General features: G+C 50.2%; 1 protein-coding gene across 2 annotated transcripts in view; it reads right to left on the reverse strand.

The window, feature by feature from the left end:
• LOC142245455 (uncharacterized) overlaps positions 1 to 18,404 on the reverse strand; it is a 144,228-nt gene that overhangs the window by 39,070 nt on the left and 86,754 nt on the right. Inside the window, exon 1 of one of the 2 annotated variants that reach the window (XM_075318172.1) lies at positions 2,231 to 2,315. The exons of the other annotated variant lie outside the window; for it this stretch is intronic. The gene's annotated coding sequence lies outside the window, so the exon portion shown is untranslated. Of the gene's footprint in view, positions 1 to 2,230; positions 2,316 to 18,404 lie in introns of those variants that run through there. 2 annotated transcript variants of the gene reach the window in all.

Consider the following 18,404-nt stretch of genomic DNA (forward strand, 5'->3'; position numbering starts at 1 on the left):
AGCAACAACCTGGCCCCTGCTGTGAGGTCGTTGGTTGTTGCTGAATGTCCTGGGCCATTTTTTAGTTGTTGCTATCCCGCTGTGAAGCACAGATCGCTGTGTGTGACAGCGAGACAGCAACAACTAAATGTGCAGGCAGCAGGAGCCGGCTTCTGCGGAGGCTGGTAACCACAGTAAACATAGGGTAACCAAGAAGCCCTGTCCTTGGTTACCCAATATTTACCTTTGTTACCAGCCTCCGCCGCTCTCACTGTCAGTGCCGGCTCCTGCTCTGTGCACATTTAGCTGCAGCACACATCGGGTTAATTAACCCAATGTGTGCTGTAACTAGGAGAGCAGGGAGCCAGCGCTAAGCGGTGTGCGCTGCTCCCTGCTCTGTGCACATGTAGCTGCAGCACACATCGGGTAATTAACCCGATGTGTGCTGTAACTAGGAGAGCAGGGAGCCAGCGCTCAGTGTGCGCTGCTCCCTGCTCTCTGCACGTGTAGCTCCGTGCGCTGGTAACCAAGGTAAATATCGGGTTGGTTACCCGATATTTACCTTAGTTACCAAGTGCAGCATCTTCCACGCGGCGCTGGGGGCTGGTCACTGGTTGCTGGTGAGCTCACCAGCAACTCGTGTAGCGACGCTCCAGCGATCCCTGCCAGGTCAGGTTGCTGGTGGGATCGCTGGAGCGTCGCAGTGTGACATCTCACCAGCAACCTCCTAGCAACTTACCAGCGATCCCTATCGTTGTTGGGATCGCTGGTAAGTTGCTTAGTGTGACTGGACCTTTAGAGAGAGGGAGAGCGCCAGAGAGACAATTACTATCCTGGGCAATGCTGGGTAGTACAGCTAGAAATTTTATAATATATATATATAGAGCTATGCAGATACTCAGAGTTGCACCATGTATATAAGACAGGACACATATACTCAGCTCCAAAATATATGCTGCAAGCCATTATATACACAGCTCAACACTATATACTGTGGAGCTGTGTATATACTACATAGTGTAGAGATGTGCCAGTGTATATACTGTAGTGTGGATTCCGCAATATATACACAGGACCAAACTATATAAACATCTCTACACTATATACACACAACTCTACATTATATACTATATATACCCAGCACCATACTATATTGTGTTGTATACCTCACACATGATACACAAAGACTGGTGTTTATACATGCCATGGGAGACATTAACAGTAGGCATACATCCTTATTATTATTTATTATTATAGCGCCATCAATTCCATGGCGCTTTACATGTGAAAGGGGTATACATAACGGCAAGTACAATAATCATAAACAATACAAGACACAGACAGGTACAGGAGGATAGAGGTCCCTGCCCGCGTGGGCTGACAGTCTACAAGGGATAGGTGAAACATAAGCAAGAAACCTGTGGGGAAAAAGCGCATAGGGTCTTACCCTGACAAACAGGGGGTGTAATAAGAGTAATCCTACTCACCTATTAGAGTTGTGAAAGGCACAACTCCTGTAACCGCATATGTAGATCAACGGCAGCAGTACCCCGATTGGCAGATAACAGAGAGAGATAGCGGAGATGGGTTTTAAAAACCGCGCCAGAGATCCCAGATGTAAACTTGATCAATGTACACTTTATTTCAGCATAGGTCTACGCGTTTCAGGGGTCTCAGCCCCCTTCCTCAGGACCAGCAAGCACAAGATACATCAAATCAAAGATTTGATGTATCTTGTGCTTGCTGGTCCTGAGGAAGGGGGCTGAGACCCCTGAAACGCGTAGACCTATGCTGAAATAAAGTGTACATTGATCAAGTTTACATCTGGGATCTCTGGCGCGTTTTTTAAAACCCATCTCCGCTATCTCTCTCTGTTATCTACAAGGGATAGGTGAGGGTAGAGCTGAGTGTGCGGCGCTGCATCAGACTGAGGGTTATTTCAGGTTGGAGGCTTGTCGGAAGAGGTGGGTCTTCAGGTTCCTTTTGAAGCTTGTCAAGGCTTATATACAGATGCACATATATAGGCAGGATTCCACACATACACAGACAGGCTTATAAACATATATACTTATTTATATATATATATATATATATATATATATATATATATATATATATAGTGGCTAGCATGGGAAATAGAACAAACAAAAAGTATAGATAGAAAGAGACCATCAGTATATAAAGACTGCAATAAGTAACGGGTACTGAGAAAAACCACATGTCCCAGATATCACAAATATCATGCACTTACCTCAGAGGAATGGCAGTGTGTGTGCTGCTCGGCAGTGTGTGTGTGCTGCTCAGCCGTGTGTGTCAGCCTGAGAGGGGAGGGGTGTAAAAGGGCGCTAACTGGAAGTGACAAAGCTGGAGCAGCAGGAAGTGGGGCATGGAATGTGTATAAGGAATAGCACAGGAAGTGCGGCCAAGAAAGGAGGAGCAACAGGACGGAAGTGGGGCAATATGTGTACAATAAAGATAGCTGAAGTTAGGACTAAGAAGGACAATTTAAAGAACAAGTATATATAAGAGCAGATATGTACTGAAAAGAGAGTGGAGATAACAAAAATTAGAAAAGAGAAGATTAGAAAGAAAAGAAATTATACAAAAGATAAATTGCAGCAAAACCTATAAAGCAACGAAAAGGCTCCAATAACCAGATTAGACCTGGGAAAAGGGAAAGATAGGGATCAGGGTGGGGGGGAAATGGATGCAAATCGAGTAAATAGTATCATATACCGTATCAATTGGAAAAGATGTCACCCAGGACAATTGAACTCTCTGTTGAGACCTGTAGGGAGAGTCTGTAGTCTCCTATTACCTCCATGTCGTGAAGGGGCAATTGGGGATTGTTTTGATGTAATATTATTCACCATATTCCCACCTACATTCAGAAATTTACCTTTTACTTCCTGTCTCTCGCTCTTTAATTTTGTCTCAAGTTTCCTGTCCCTCTATTACCTCCTGTCTCTCTCTCTCGTCTCCTGTCCCTCTATTACCTCCTGTCTCTCTCTCGTCTCCTGTCTCTCTCTCGTCTCCTGTCCCTCTATTACCTCCTGTCTCTCTCTCGTCTCCTGTCCCTCTATTACCACCTGTCTCTCTCTCTTGTCTCCTGTCCCTCTATTACAGGGGTGAGGAACCTTTTTACTGCCAGGGACCATTTGGAAATTCCTCCCAACCTTCGGGGGGCCGCACAAAATTATCAATGTGAAAATGAACCAACTATATTTGGTCAAACAGTTAGTTAACTCACCCCTATTGTGGTGGCCAGAGCTGCTTCTCTTTTGTGTGGCTGTGATGTTCGATGATACTTATGTTGCTTCTCTCCTTTCCAGGTTTGTCACGGTCTGGAGCGCAGGCAACTCTTTGTGATAATAAAATTGGTAGACTATATACATCACACAACAGACACAGGGACTGGTGTATATAAATCACAGGAGACACATACATCACTGAAGTGGCTGTTGGCATATAGATCACATAGGAAACGCTGGGACTGCTGTATATACATCACAGAAGACACTGGGGGCACATACATCACACGAGGAGCTGGGACATGTATATGCTCCCAGCCCCCTCCTGTGATGTATGTGCCCCCAGCCCCCTCCTGTGATGTATATGCTTTCGGCCTCTCCTTTGATGTATATCCGCCCAGCCCCTCCTGTGAGGTATATGCGCACAGCCTCTCCTATGAGGTATATGCCCCTAGCCCCTCCTGTGATATATACAGCCCCAGCATTTCCAATGTGATGTATATATACCCCAGTGTGTGATGTATATATCACAGGAGGGGTTGGGGCATACACATCACAGGAGACGCTGGGGCATATCTATGACAGGAAGGGCTGGGAGCATATACATAACAGGAGATGCTGGGGAACACACATTACTAGGTCACAGGGAGGCATAAGCATTGCTGTGGGGCACAGATGGCACTGGGGGGGCACACACATCACTAGGTGGGCACAGAGAGCACTAGGGGGGGCACAGACATCACTAGGTGGCGGCACACAGACATCACTAAGGGAGGGCACACAGACATCACTAAGGGGGGGGGCACACAGACATCACTAAGGGGGGCGTCACACAGACATCACTAAGAGGAGAGTGGGGGGCACAGACAGCACTTGCAGAGCACAGACGTCACTAGGGGGTACACTGCACTTGGGGTGGTACGGAGCACTGGAGAGAACTCAACAGTGGGGGTGATCCACATTGCTGGGGAGTCTGCACACAGCACTGCAGGGGGCACGCTGCAGCGAAGAAGGGGAAGAGAGCAGGTGGCACACTGCACTGATTGGAGCACACTGCACGGGAGAAGGGGTGGAGAGCGGGCGGCACAATGCTGGAAATGGTGAAGCTGCTGTGGGACGCTAAACCCGCCCACAAAGTCAGTCCTGAGCACGCTGGCTACTGCCAGCGAAAGAGCTCATTGGTGCATGCAAGCAGCGCATGTGAAGACTTAAAGGGCCGGCAAGACCACAACGGTGGCCGGAGCACTGCCAGCCCCGGGAATCTGCCCGGGGGCCGCATTAAAGGTCATGGCGGGCTGCATGCGGCCCGCGGGCCAGAGGTTCCCCGCCCCTGCTCTATTACCTCCTGTCTCTCTCTCGTCTCCTATCCCTCTATTACCTCCTGTCTCTCTCTCGTCTCCTGTCCCTCTATTACCTCATGTCTCTCTAGTGTCCTGCAGGGCTGTGGAGTCGGAGTCGTGGAGTCACAGTCAGGGTTCACTTTGGTAGAGTCGGAGTCCGTATAAAATGGAGCGACTCCGACTCCTAAAATATATAATAAATTGGCTACAGTAGTGCAATGCAGAATATGCTGAATATTGTTCATATGAATTTGGGAAAGTTATGAAATGTCCTATAAATGGCTGTTCTATTCCTGATCTAAGGCTACATTCACACACAGCGTTTTTGCTGTGTTTTTTAAGGATCCGTTTTTCAGCTGCAAAAGCAGATCAGCTTTTTAAAAAAAACGCATCACCTGAAAGGTATTTGAGTTCATAGATGTTTTCAATAGCAAAAGCAGATTAGAAAAACACCACAAACTGACATGCTCACTCTTTGTGAGGATCCATTTTTGAGCCAAAAAACGGATCCCCACAAAACGCTGTGTCTGAATGTCATATCATGATACCCATTGACTTTGTTGGGATGCCCAGAGTTAGTGCAAAAAAAAAACGGATCCGCAAAAACGCTGTGTGTGAATGTATGTAGCCTGAAGATCTAGGCTTTGTCTTAGCTGAGATAAGTCTGTGCTGCACTTGAGCACCAGTGAAGCTCCTCCTCTACAGGCAAGGGTTAAAGGTAAACACACTCAGAAGGAAGGAAGGCTGCACTCATCTCAGAATTGCTAGACTGAACAGGATAACAAGATTAAGGTCATTACTTCTTAAAGCATATTTAAATTTTCAATAAACTGTGCATAAAGCAATAGTCCAGTATACTGTATGTTCTCTCTATATGCTGGATGATTGTTTTTTCTATGAGCTCATGTACTTTTGGGAGGATAGCTTCTATACAATATACATACAATATACAGGGAAAATACAGCAATAGGATTGATGAGGGCTTATATAGGTATAGAAGCCAAAACATCAAGTTATTAGCTCTGTTATCAGTTTCTTTGCTCCTGGAGTATGATACACAACAAACTTGTTCCCTCCCTCCTCCCCTCTTTATAGACTGAAGCAATCTGATGTGAAACATTTGGGCTATGTGTCCACGGTAGAATGTACCTGCGGATTTTTCTGCCTCAAAATCCGCAGCTTTCCCCCAGAATGCGCACCTTAGCATAGCTGCGGATTTGACGCGGATTTCGTTGCGGATTTTGATGCGGATTTTGATGCGGATTTTGTCCAATGTGTTTTTGAATAAAGCTTTGACTGTTTTGAAGGCAAAAAAAAGTCTCTTTGTGTCATTTCCTGTCCCAACCCTCCTTTTTTCTCCATTATCCATTTTGTTAGCAGTCTCACAGTGTGCTTATACAGAAAAGCTGCGGCCAACACCACTGGGCTCTGCCAACACCACTGGGCTCTTACATTCTAACAGGCTGTATATAATAACCCAGTGGTGGTGGCCGCAGCTTATAGCCAAAAAATGTGGTCCCATGTTCCCTTTCACTGTTATTTAAAAAAAAAAAAAAAAATGTGCTCCGCTGTATTTTCACTGTCCAGCCCGATGCAAGCAAGCAACTGAGGGCTGTGCTTCTCAGCGGGATAAGGCTGAAGCATTCTCTGCCCCTCCCGCTGAGAAAAACAGTCCTCAGCTGCCCCTGAAAATGGCGGCTCCGTTGTGAAGCGCCATTCTCAGGTGCTGTACCGAGGCTCATCCAGCTGCCCTGATGCATTTGGCTGGCTAGGTAATACGGGGTTAATGCCAGTTTTCTGCAAACTGGCACTAAGCCCGAGGTTCATAATGTCATGCCTGTGTAGACACGGCCATTATGAACCTCCATTTGGTAATAAAGAAAACACAACACCTTTATTAAAAATTTTAATTGAAAGAAAAACACACACACATCCCTGATTCCCATCTTTATTACTCCCAAGCCTCAGAGGTTAATCCAGGACAATATCACAGGAAAGCTCTCTGCCGGCTGCTGGGAGCGGCAGAACTCACTGGCCGGGTCAGCTCAGTTCATAGCTGAGCTCGGGTCAGCTGACTTGACAGCATCAGCTGACCCGGGCACAGAAGTCAGCCGGTCAGCTGACTTAATTCGCGAGCGCAGGCGGGTCAGCTGAGTGCACACCGACAGCTGAATAGTCGGCCGATGTGCACTCATCTGACCCGGGCACGGACGTCAGCCGGTCCCAGCAGACGGAAGAGAGCTTTGCAGCATCTCGTACACTGACGGCTGCTGGGACCGGCTGACGTCCGTGCCCGGGTCACATGACTGCACATCGTCAGCTGACTTAATTCGCGAGCGCAGGCGGGTCAGCTGACTGCACACCGACCAGCTGATGTGCCAGGCTCCGATGTGCACTCATCTGACCCGGGCACGGACGTCAGCCGGTCCCAGCAGACGGAAGAGAGCTTTGCAGCATCTCGTACACTGACGGCTGCTGTGACCGGCTGACGTCAGCGCCCGGGTCACATGACTGCACATCGGAGCTGTCATGGATTATCGTCGGGGGATTCAGGGAGTAATAAAGATGGGAATCAGGGATGTGTATGTGTGTTTTTATTTCAAATAAAATTTTTCAAAAAGTGTTTTCTTTTCTTTATTACCAAACGGAGGTTCATAATGGCCGTGTCTACACAGGCATGACATTATGAACCTCGGGCTTAGAGCCAGTTTGCAGAAAACTGGCATTAACCCCTTATATTACCCAGCCAGCCAAATGCATCAGGGCAGCTGGATGAGCCTCGGTACAGCACCTGAGAATGGCGCTTCACAACGGAGCCGCCATTTTCAGGGGCAGCTGAGGACTGTTTTTCTCAGCGGGAGGGGCAGAGAATGCTTCAGCCTTATCCCGCTGAGAAGCACAGCCCTCAGTTGCTTGCTTGCATCGGGCTGGACAGTGAAAATACAGCGGAGCACTTTTTTTTTTTTTTTTTTAGAAAAGAATTGTGAAAAAAGAGCTGGGATCCTGTTTTGCCAGCTAAAAGCAAGCAGTCTGTAACTAGCTGCTTTTAGCTGGCAATCCAGAGTCCGGACACAACACGACTACACTGCCACTACTCTACACTACAAAATGGTGAAACTTCCTCTTCCTGAACTATCCTACATCACTTCCTGCGGATTTGTTTGCGAGATCCGCACCAAATCCGCAGGAAAAAGAGCCTGTGGGAACAGACCTGCGGATTTCTTGCGGATTTTACACCTTGCATTGACTTCCCTGGGAAAAACCCGCACCAAAATCCGCAACAATAATTGACATGCTGCAGATTTTTCCGGATCAAAATCCGCGGCAAATCCGCCGCGGAAAAATCCGCAGCATGGGCACAGCATTTCCAAAATGCCATTGAAATGGCTTGGAAGTGCTGCTGCAGATTTTCGGCAAATCCGCGGTAAATCCGCGGCAAATCCGCGGCAAAATCCGCGGTAAATCCGCAGCGTGGGCACATAGCCTTGGTGAGCTGTACCTAAGAAAAGCCTGAGATTGGAAATTCAAAGTAAAGTATATAATGACATATTTTACAAACTATATTTGTCATCTGTACTATTGATTTATGCAAAGTTTGTTTTATTTCTATCTAAAATTATACAGTGGGGAAAACAAGTATTTGATACACTGTCGATTCCCACCTACAAAGAATGGAGAGGTTTGAAATTTTTCTTATGTACACTTCAACTGAGAGAAACAGAATCCACAGGAAACGTCTGACCTCTGAAATTGCAAACAAAGGTTTCTGTCCCAAATATTAAGTTCTGTTTTTCTATTGTATCAAAGACGTATTTTTTCATGCAATAAAATGCAAATATTTATAGGATTTTTTTAGATTCTGTCTCTCACAGGTGAAGTGTACAATTATAGACCTCTCCATTCTTTGTAGGTGGGAAAACTTTCAAAATTGTTAATGTATCAAATACTTATTTTCCCCACTGTACATGGTTCCCTGTTGTTGCTGGAATTATAATATAAATTATTTTTTTATAGGAAAAAATTATTTTGAGAGTTAATTTATATGATTACAAAATGTCTAAGAAGCTCCCTATGAAGTCAGCTGTATTTGAGCATTTCACAGTGACTCAAGATGAAAAATATTTTGTGTCAATGTGACCCAGTGACAAGTGACCCAGATGAAAACAAATGCTATGATGCCAAAATCAGTGCATACTCAGACAGTGATAAGAATGCTCCTACAAGAGCTTCCAATCTAAAAAGACATTTACAACGCTTCCACCCAGACATTTTCAAAGCCGTGATTGAGAAAGATAACAGCAGCACCAAGAAACCAGTGCCCAGCACTTCCTGCCAAAGGTGGAGGAAAGAACATCTCGAACATTATTAACAAGATATTTTGGAAGTTACAAAGTTACTGTAACAATGACAGCAGATGTTTAAAAGACAGCTCATACAGCTTCTTGTGAAGGACAGTGTACCATTATCATTATTTGCACAACCAGCTTTTACAGCTCTTAATGAAGAAATGGCCCACAAACTTGGCGTTTCTCTGGAAAGAGAAAGTATTAGAAAATTAGTGATTGAAGAAGCCCTTAAACAAAAGGAAGATCTTAAAAAGACTCAAAAGACACCTCATGTTTCTTAAAATGGATGCCTGCACACGTCACAGAGTGAATTATTTTGTCATCAATGTTCGATATGTTTGTGACAACAAAGAAATTGTTACCATGACACTGGCAGTAACAGATAGTAAAGCTCATCACACCAGCCAGTTTCTCCAGGCCTTAGTGGAAAACGTTCTGCAAGATTACGAACTCGAAAAAGAACAGGTTCTTGCTATTGTAACGGACAATGCTTCAAACATGATAAGTACAATTACACTGATGAATGAGTGTAATGAACAGCTAGAACATTTAGGATTCAGTATGTGTGAGATAGAGCCACACCGCTGTTCATGTAACTGAGGAACAAACAGATATTACAACAGAAGAACAGCAAAATGATACTTTAGGATTAGATGATCTTGTTGAAGCTGCTTCAAAACACTTTCATATTCATCCCATGCGCTGTGTTGTGCACACGCTGCAGCTGGCAATAAGAGATAGTTTGCAAGAGGGGCATGCTGGAAATCTGATTGGAAAAGTGAGGAAATTGGTTATTCCTGCCAGAACCCCTAAAATTGATTCCATCTTGAAGAGATGTGCTGGGAAAGGAGCAATTGTCAAAGCCAGTCGGTGGGGCAGCACTTATTTAATGATTGAGCGATAGCTTGAACTAAAACAGTTTCTTATAGCTATGGTGAACCCTCAGGTAACCCTAAATGAAGGACAAAGGACACAGGTGGCTGAATTGAAGCAATTGCTTTATCACCCATTTACCGTGACTAAAAAATTACAAGCTGAGAATTTAACTCCTGACATTTTCATAAGGGAGTGGAAGACCTTGCTATTTTGCCTGTCCCAAACAGGTGGTTTAATCGCAGATGGTATTTCTGCTTCAATGAAACGGAGAAAGACACACCTATTGGAAAATAGCAGCTGTTTATGTGGACCCCAGTCATCGTATACTGCTTGATGATCAACAGCTTACTAAAGGAAAAGAAGCTTTGAGAGGTAGCAGTTAGGATGAGTGGCTACAGGACTGCCAGGTGCAAGAGGACTGGGGTCCTGACAGTGCTACTGCTACCATATCTTCATCCTCATCAGATGAGTTTAACTTTGACAAGTATTTGGATGACATGGAGCAGGCAAAGCATTGCCGCAAGGAAAAAGATTTCACTCCGTCTCCTATAGCAGCAGATTGACCATATTTTAGCAAACTTTTTCACTTGCTCTCAAAGAAATAGAAAAATTCAACCATTCATCAAAACTGACTGTATATGAGACAATTCCTTAAAGGGAACCTGTCACCACTTTTTTGCCCTATAAGCTGCGGCCACCACCGCCGGGCTCTTATATACAACATTCTAACATGCTGTATAGAAGAGCCCAGGCCGCTGTGAGAACATAAAAAACAGTTTATAAATACTTACCTAACGGTGACGCGGTTGGCCATATGGGCGTCTCCATTGTCTGATGCCAGCGCCGCCTCTTTCGGACATCTTCGTCTTTCATCTTCTGAAGCCGCGGTGCATGACGCATCCGACATCATACACACTCGCCGGCATTCGGGTTCTGAGTAGGCGCACTTTGATCTGCCCTGAGCAGGGCAGATCAAAGTATTATAGTGCGCCTTCGCAGGACTCGTGAGTGTGTACGACGTAGACGCGTCATGCACGCAGGCTTTAGAAAGAGGACGAAGATGGCCGAAAGAGGAGGCACCCGCACCGGACAACAGAGACGCCCATATGGCCAACCGCGCAACCGTTAGGTAAGTGTTTTTTATGTTGTCACAGCGGCCTGGGCTCTTATATACAGCATGTTAGAATGCTGTATATAGGAGCCCGGTGGTGGTGGCCGCAGCTTATACACCAACAAACTGGTGACAGGTTCCCTTTAAAACCCGGAAATTGTTAGAGATGTTGCCCATGTGGTTACGGCTTTGCCTTCAACCGAAGTTAGTGAAGAGAGGTTGTTCTCTAGCCTTAAAATCAATAGGTCAAATTTGAGGCCATCTATGAAGGAGGCAATTCTATTTCTTAGAACAAATTCATAGACTGCACAAATGTTATTTAGTATGTTTTTGTTGAAAACTGTTTTTTGTCACTTACATAGTTTATTACATAGTGTGTATGCCTGTAATATATATATATATATATATTTGTAATCTAATGTAATCTATATTACATAGTGTATTACATATTTACAGCCTCACAGCCCCTCACCCCGGCCTCAAAGCCTCTCACCAAAGCCCCTCACCCCAGCCTCACATCCCCTCACCAAAGCCCTTCACCCCAGCCTCACAGCCCCCTCAAACCAGCCTCACAGCCTCTCACCCCAGCCTCACAGCCCCTCACCCCAGCCTCACAGCCCCTCACCCCAGCCTCACAGCCCCTCACCCCAGCCTCACAGCCCCTCAACCCAGCCTCACAGCCCCTCAACCCAGCCTCACAGCCCCTCAACCCAGCCTCACAGCCCCTCAACCCAGCCTCACAGCCCCTCAACCCAGCCTCACAGCCAGAGGCGTAACTACCGCGGTCGCAGCAGTCGCCATTGCAACCGGGCCTGGGAGGTTAGGGGCCTGGCGTCCGCCAGGCAGATCAGCATCCAGCTCCTGTCATTGAGAGAGGAGCTGCACTGATCTGTCACAGACCACGTGGCCGCAATATGACCCGGTGCTGTCGCCGACACCAGGCCCCCCTGCCTGGTGTCGGCGGCGGCACCAGGGCCCCCTGCCTGGTGTCAGCGGCTGCGGCGACTCCCCCGTCACCGCGCACAGTAATGATGAAGCATAGCGTGGCTGGTGTCGCGCTCTACATCATCATTCTCCCCCTGTGCCTGCGCGGTGACATCACTCCCGTGCGACTGCTGTGTTGAGTCCACATAGCGCTGGACGGGAGGACGCCGACCGCAGCACCGGGAGAACGAGGAAAGGGGAGGACGAGCAGCAGTGGAAGGAAGAGAGAGCGATAATTGTTTTTTTGTTTTTAATATAAATTAGTGAGTACACGGTGGCCAGAGGCTTGGGAAGGCTGCATTATACATGGAGGCCTGGAGAGGCTGCATTATACATGGAGGCCTGGGGAGGCTGCATTACTATACATGGAGGCCTGGGGAGGCTGCATTACTATACATGGAGGCCTGGGGAGGCTGCATTACTATACATGGAGGCCTGGGGAGGCTGCATTACTATACATGGAGGCCTGGGGAGGCTGCATTATTATACATGGAGGCCTGGAGAGGCTGCATTATTATACATGGAGGCCTGGAGAGGCTGCATTATTATACATGGAGGCCTGGAGAGGCTGCATTATTATACATGGAGGCCTGGAGAGGCTGCATTATTATACATGGAGGCCTGGAGAGGCTGCATTATACATGGAGGCCTGGAGAGGCTGCATTATACATGGAGGCCTGGAGAAGCTGCATTATACATAAAGGCTTGGAGAGGCTGCATTATACATGGAGGTCTGGGGAGGCTGCATTATTATACATGGAGGTCTGGGCAGGCTCAATTATTATACATGGAGGCCTGAAGAGGCTGCATTATACATGGAGGCCTGGAGAGGCTGCATTATACATGGAGGTCTGGGGAGGCTGCACTATTATACATGGAGGCCTGGGGGAGGCTGCATTATTATACATGGAGGCCTGGGGAGGCTGCATTATTATACATCGAGGCCTGGAGAGGCTGCATTATACATGGAGGTCTGGGGAGGCTGCATTATTATACATGGAGGTCTTGGGAGGCTGCATTATTATACATGGTGGCCTGGAGAGGCTGCATTATTATACATGGAGGTCTGGGGAGGCTGCATTATTATACATGGAGGTCTGGGGAGGCTGCATTATTATACATGGAGGCCTGGAGAGGCTGCATTATACATGGAGGCCTGGAGAGGCTGCATTATACATGGAGGCCTGGAGAGGCTGCATTATACATGGAGGCCTGGAGAGGCTGCATTATACATGGAGGTCTGGGGAGGCTGCATTATTATACCTGGAGAGGCTGGCTGCTACATTATACATGGGGGCCTGGAGAGGCTGGCTGCTATATTATACATGGAGGCCTGGGGAGGCTGGCTGTATTACTATACATGGAAACCTGGAGAAGCTGGATTCATTATTATACATAGAGGACTGGCGAGGCTGGCTGCATTATTATAGATGGAGGTCTGGGGAGGCTGGCTGCATTATTATACATGGAGGGCTGGCTGCATTATTATGCATGGAGGCCTGAGGAAGCTAGCTGCATTATTATACATGGAGGCCTGGGGAGGCTGGCTGCCATTTTATACATCGACGCCTGGGGAGGCTGGCTGTATTATACATGGAGGACTGGGGAGGCTGGATACATTATTATACATGGGGAACTGGGGAGGCTGGCTGCATTATTATAGATGGAGGTCTGGAGAGGATGGCTGCTATATTATACATGGAGGCCTGGCGAAGCTGGGTGCATTGTTATAAATGGAGGCCTGGAGAGGCTGGCTGCTACATTATACATGGAGGCCTGGAGAGGCTGGCTGCATTATTATATATGGAGGTCTGGGGGGGCTGCATAATACAAAATGAAGGACACCTTGTACATGGAATATAGGGGTGCATTATACATGGAGGAGTATGGGGCTGCATAATACAATATGAAGTTTTATGGGGTTGCATTATAATATATATAGAGGACTATAGGGGCTACATTATAATATATGGAGGACTATGGAGCCTTCCTTATACATGGACTATGGGGGTGCATTATATAACATTGGGGACTAGGTTGTGCAGTATAATATATGGAGTACTATGGGGTGAATTATAATATATGGAGAACTATGAGAAATTCATTATAATAATTGGAGGGCTACTTTATACATGGAGGACTATGGGGGTGCATTATAATATATGGAGGACTATGTGGCGCAGTATTATATATTGAGTACTATGGGGTGCATTATAATGCATGGAGAACTATGGGAAATGCATTATAACACATGGAGGACTATGGAAGTGTATTCTAATATATGAAGGGTTATGTGGGACCCTTTATACTATTTGGAAGGCTATGTTGGGGCCATTATTGTATTTGGAGAAATATATACAAGGGGGGACAAAGATACAATCGGGATGGGAACGTTTTGTGCTGAGGGAAAAAGGCTCTTTCCCTCAGCACCCAGCTTTCCCATGCTCTGATATGGGAAAGCTGGGTGCTGAGGGAAAGATGTATAGCAGAGCAAGGGGAAGCTGGGTGCCGAGGAGAAGATGGATATCAGAACATAGGAAAGCTGGGTGCTGATAAAGGGATTTCAGATCATGGGAAATCTGGGTGCTGTGGGTAAGAGCCAAGTGTCAGCATCATTATCCTGTACCCCGAGTGTCAGTGTATGTGGAGGGAGGGCCCAGGTCTGAACTTTGCACTTTGCATCAAACTCTAGTTATGCCACTGCTTACAGCCCCTCATCCCAGCCTCACATCCCATCCTCACAGCCCCTCACATCCCATCCTCACAGCCCCTCACATCACCTCCTCACAGCCCCTCACATCCCCTCACCACAGCCCCTCACATCCCCTCACCACAGCCCCTCACATCCCCTCACCACAGCCCCTCACATCCCCTCACCACAGCCCCTCTCCCCATCCGCACAGCCCCTCACATCCCATCCTCCCAGCCTCTCACATCCCATCCTCCCAGCCCCTCACATCCCATCCTCACAGCCCCTCACATCCCATCCTCACAGCCCCTCGCATCCCATCCTCACAGCCCCTCGCATCCCATCCTCACAGCCCCTCGCATCCCATCCTCACAGCCCCTCGCATCCCATCCTCACAGCCCCTCGCATCCCATCCTCACAGCCCCTCGCATCCCATCCTCACAGCCCCTCGCATCCCATCCACACAGCCCCTCGCATCCCATCCTCACAGCCCCTCGCATCCCATCCACACAGCCCCTCGCATCCCATCCTCACAGCCCCTCGCATCCCATCCTCACAGCCCCTCGCATCCCATCCTCACAGCCCCTCGCATCCCATCCTCACAGCCCCTCGCATCCCATCCTCACAGCCCCTCGCATCCCATCCTCACAGCCCCTCGCATCCCATCCTCACAGCCCCTCGCATCCCATCCTCACAGCCCCTCGCATCCCATCCTCACAGCCCCTCGCATCCCATCCTCACAGCCCCTCGCATCCCATCCTCACAGCCCCTCGCATCCCATCCTCACAGCCCCTCGCATCCCATCCTCACAGCCCCTCGCATCCCATCCTCACAGCCCCTCGCATCCCATCCTCACAGCCCCTCGCATCCCATCCTCACAGCCCCTCGCATCCCATCCTCACAGCCCCTCGCATCCCATCCTCACAGCCCCTCGCATCCCATCCTCACAGCCCCTCGCATCCCATCCTCACAGCCCCTCGCATCCCATCCTCACAGCCCCTCGCATCCCATCCTCACAGCCCCTCGCATCCCATCCTCACAGCCCCTCGCATCCCATCCTCACAGCCCCTCGCATCCCATCCTCACAGCCCCTCGCATCCCATCCTCACAGCCCCTCGCATCCCATCCTCACAGCCCCTCGCATCCCATCCTCACAGCCCCTCGCATCCCATCCTCACAGCCCCTCGCATCCCATCCTCACAGCCCCTCGCATCCCATCCTCACAGCCCCTCGCATCCCATCCTCACAGCCCCTCGCATCCCATCCTCACAGCCCCTCGCATCCCATCCTCACAGCCCCTCGCATCCCATCCTCACAGCCCCTCGCATCCCATCCTCACAGCCCCTCGCATCCCATCCTCACAGCCCCTCGCATCCCATCCTCACAGCCCCTCGCATCCCATCCTCACAGCCCCTCGCATCCCATCCTCACAGCCCCTCGCATCCCATCCTCACAGCCCCTCGCATCCCATCCTCACAGCCCCTCGCATCCCATCCTCACAGCCCCTCGCATCCCATCCTCACAGCCCCTCGCATCCCATCCTCACAGCCCCCCGCATCCCATCCTCACAGCCCCCCGCATCCCATCCTCACAGCCCCCCGCATCCCATCCTCACAGCCCCTCGCATCCCATCCTCACAGCCCCTCGCATCCCATCCTCACAGCCCCTCGCATCCCATCCTCACAGCCCCTCAACATCCCCTCCTCACAGCCCCTCCTCACAGCCCCTCCTCACAGCCCCTCCTCACAGCCCCTCACATCCCCTCCTCACAGCCCCTCACATCCCCTCCTCACAGCCCCTCACATCCCCTCCTCACAGCCCCTCACATCCCCTCCTCACAGCCCCTCACATCCCCTCCTCACAGCCCCTCACATCCCCTCCTCACAGCCCCTCACATCCCCTCCTCACAGCCCCTCACATCCCCTCCTCACAGCCCCTCACATCCCCTCCTCACAGCCCCTCACATCCCCTCCTCACAGCCCCTCACATCCCCTCCTCACAGCCCCTCACATCCCCTCCTCACAGCCCCTCACATCCCCTCCTCACAGCCCCTCACATCCCCTCCTCACAGCCCCTCACATCCCCTCCTCACAGCCCCTCACATCCCCTCCTCACAGCCCCTCACATCCCCTCCTCACAGCCCCTCACATCCCATCCTCACAGCCCCTCACATCCCATCCTCACAGCCCCTCACATCCCATCCTCACAAACCCTCACATCCCATCCTCACAGCCCCTCACATTCCATCCTCACATCCCCTCTCCCCATCCTCACAGCCCCTCACATCCCCTCTCCCCATCCTCACAGCCCCTCACATCCCATCCTCACAGCCCCTCACATCCCATCCTCACAGCCCCTCACATCCCATCCTCACAGCCCCTCACATCCCATCCTCACAGCCCCTCACATCCCATCCTCACAGCCCCTCACATCCCATCCTCACAGCCCCTCACATCCCATCCTCACAGCCCCTCAACATCCCCTCCTCACAGCCCCTCACATCCCCTCCTCACAGCCCCTCACATCCCCTCCTCACAGCCCCTCACATCCCCTCCTCACAGCCCCTCACATCCCCTCCTCACAGCCCCTCACATCCCCTCCTCACAGCCCCTCACATCCCCTCCTCACAGCCCCTCACATCCCCTCCTCACAGCCCCTCACATCCCCTCCTCACAGCCCCTCACATCCCCTCCTCACAGCCCCTCACATCCCATCCTCACAGCCCCTCACATCCCATCCTCACAGCCCCTCACATCCCATCCTCACAGCCCTTCACATCCCATCCTCACAGCCCTTCACATCCCATCCTCACAAACCCTCACATCCCATCCTCACAGCCCCTCACATTCCATCCTCACATCCCCTCTCCCCATCCTCACAGCCCCTCACATCCCCTCTCCCCATCCTCACAGCCCCTCACATCCCATCCTCACAGCCCCTCACATCCCATCCTCACAGCCCCTCACATCCCATCCTCACAGCCCCTCACATCCCATCCTCACAGCCCCTCACATCCCATCCTCACAGCCCCTCACATCCCATCCTCACAGCCCCTCACATCCCATCCTCACAGCCCCTCACATCCCATCCTCACAGCCCCTCAACATCCCCTCCTCACAGCCCCTCACATCCCCTCCTCACAGCCCCTCACATCCCCTCCTCACAGCCCCTCACATCCCCTCCTCACAGCCCCTCACATCCCCTCCTCACAGCCCCTCACCACAGCCCCTCTCCCCATCTGCACAGCCCCTCGCATCCCATCCTCACAGCCCCTCGCATCCCATCCTCACAGCCCCTCGCATCCCATCCTCACAGACCCTCGCATCCCATCCTCACAGACCCTCGCATCCCATCCTCACAGACCCTCGCATCCCATCCTCACAGCCCCTCGCATCCCATCCTCACAGCCCCTCGCATCCCATCCTCACAGCCCCTCGCATCCCATCCTCACAGCCCCTCGCATCCCATCCTCACAGCCCCTCGCATCCCATCCTCACAGCCCCTCGCATCCCATCCTCACAGCCCCTCGCATCCCATCCTCACAGCCCCTCGCATCCCATCCTCACAGCCCCAACCATCCCATCCTCACAGCCCCTCGCATCCCATCCTCACAGCCCCTCGCATCCCATCCTCACAGCCCCTCGCATCCCATCCTCACAGCCCCTCGCATCCCATCCTCACAGCCCCTCGCATCCCATCCTCACAGCCCCTCGCATCCCATCCATCCTCACAGCCCCTCACATCCCATCCATCCTCACAGCCCCTCACATCCCATCCATCCTCACAGCCCCTCACATCCCATCCATCCTCACAGCCCCTCACATCCCA

The sequence above is a fragment of the Anomaloglossus baeobatrachus genome, chromosome 7 (assembly GCF_048569485.1).
Source record: "Anomaloglossus baeobatrachus isolate aAnoBae1 chromosome 7, aAnoBae1.hap1, whole genome shotgun sequence".
NCBI classification, from domain to species: domain Eukaryota; kingdom Metazoa; phylum Chordata; class Amphibia; order Anura; family Aromobatidae; genus Anomaloglossus; species Anomaloglossus baeobatrachus.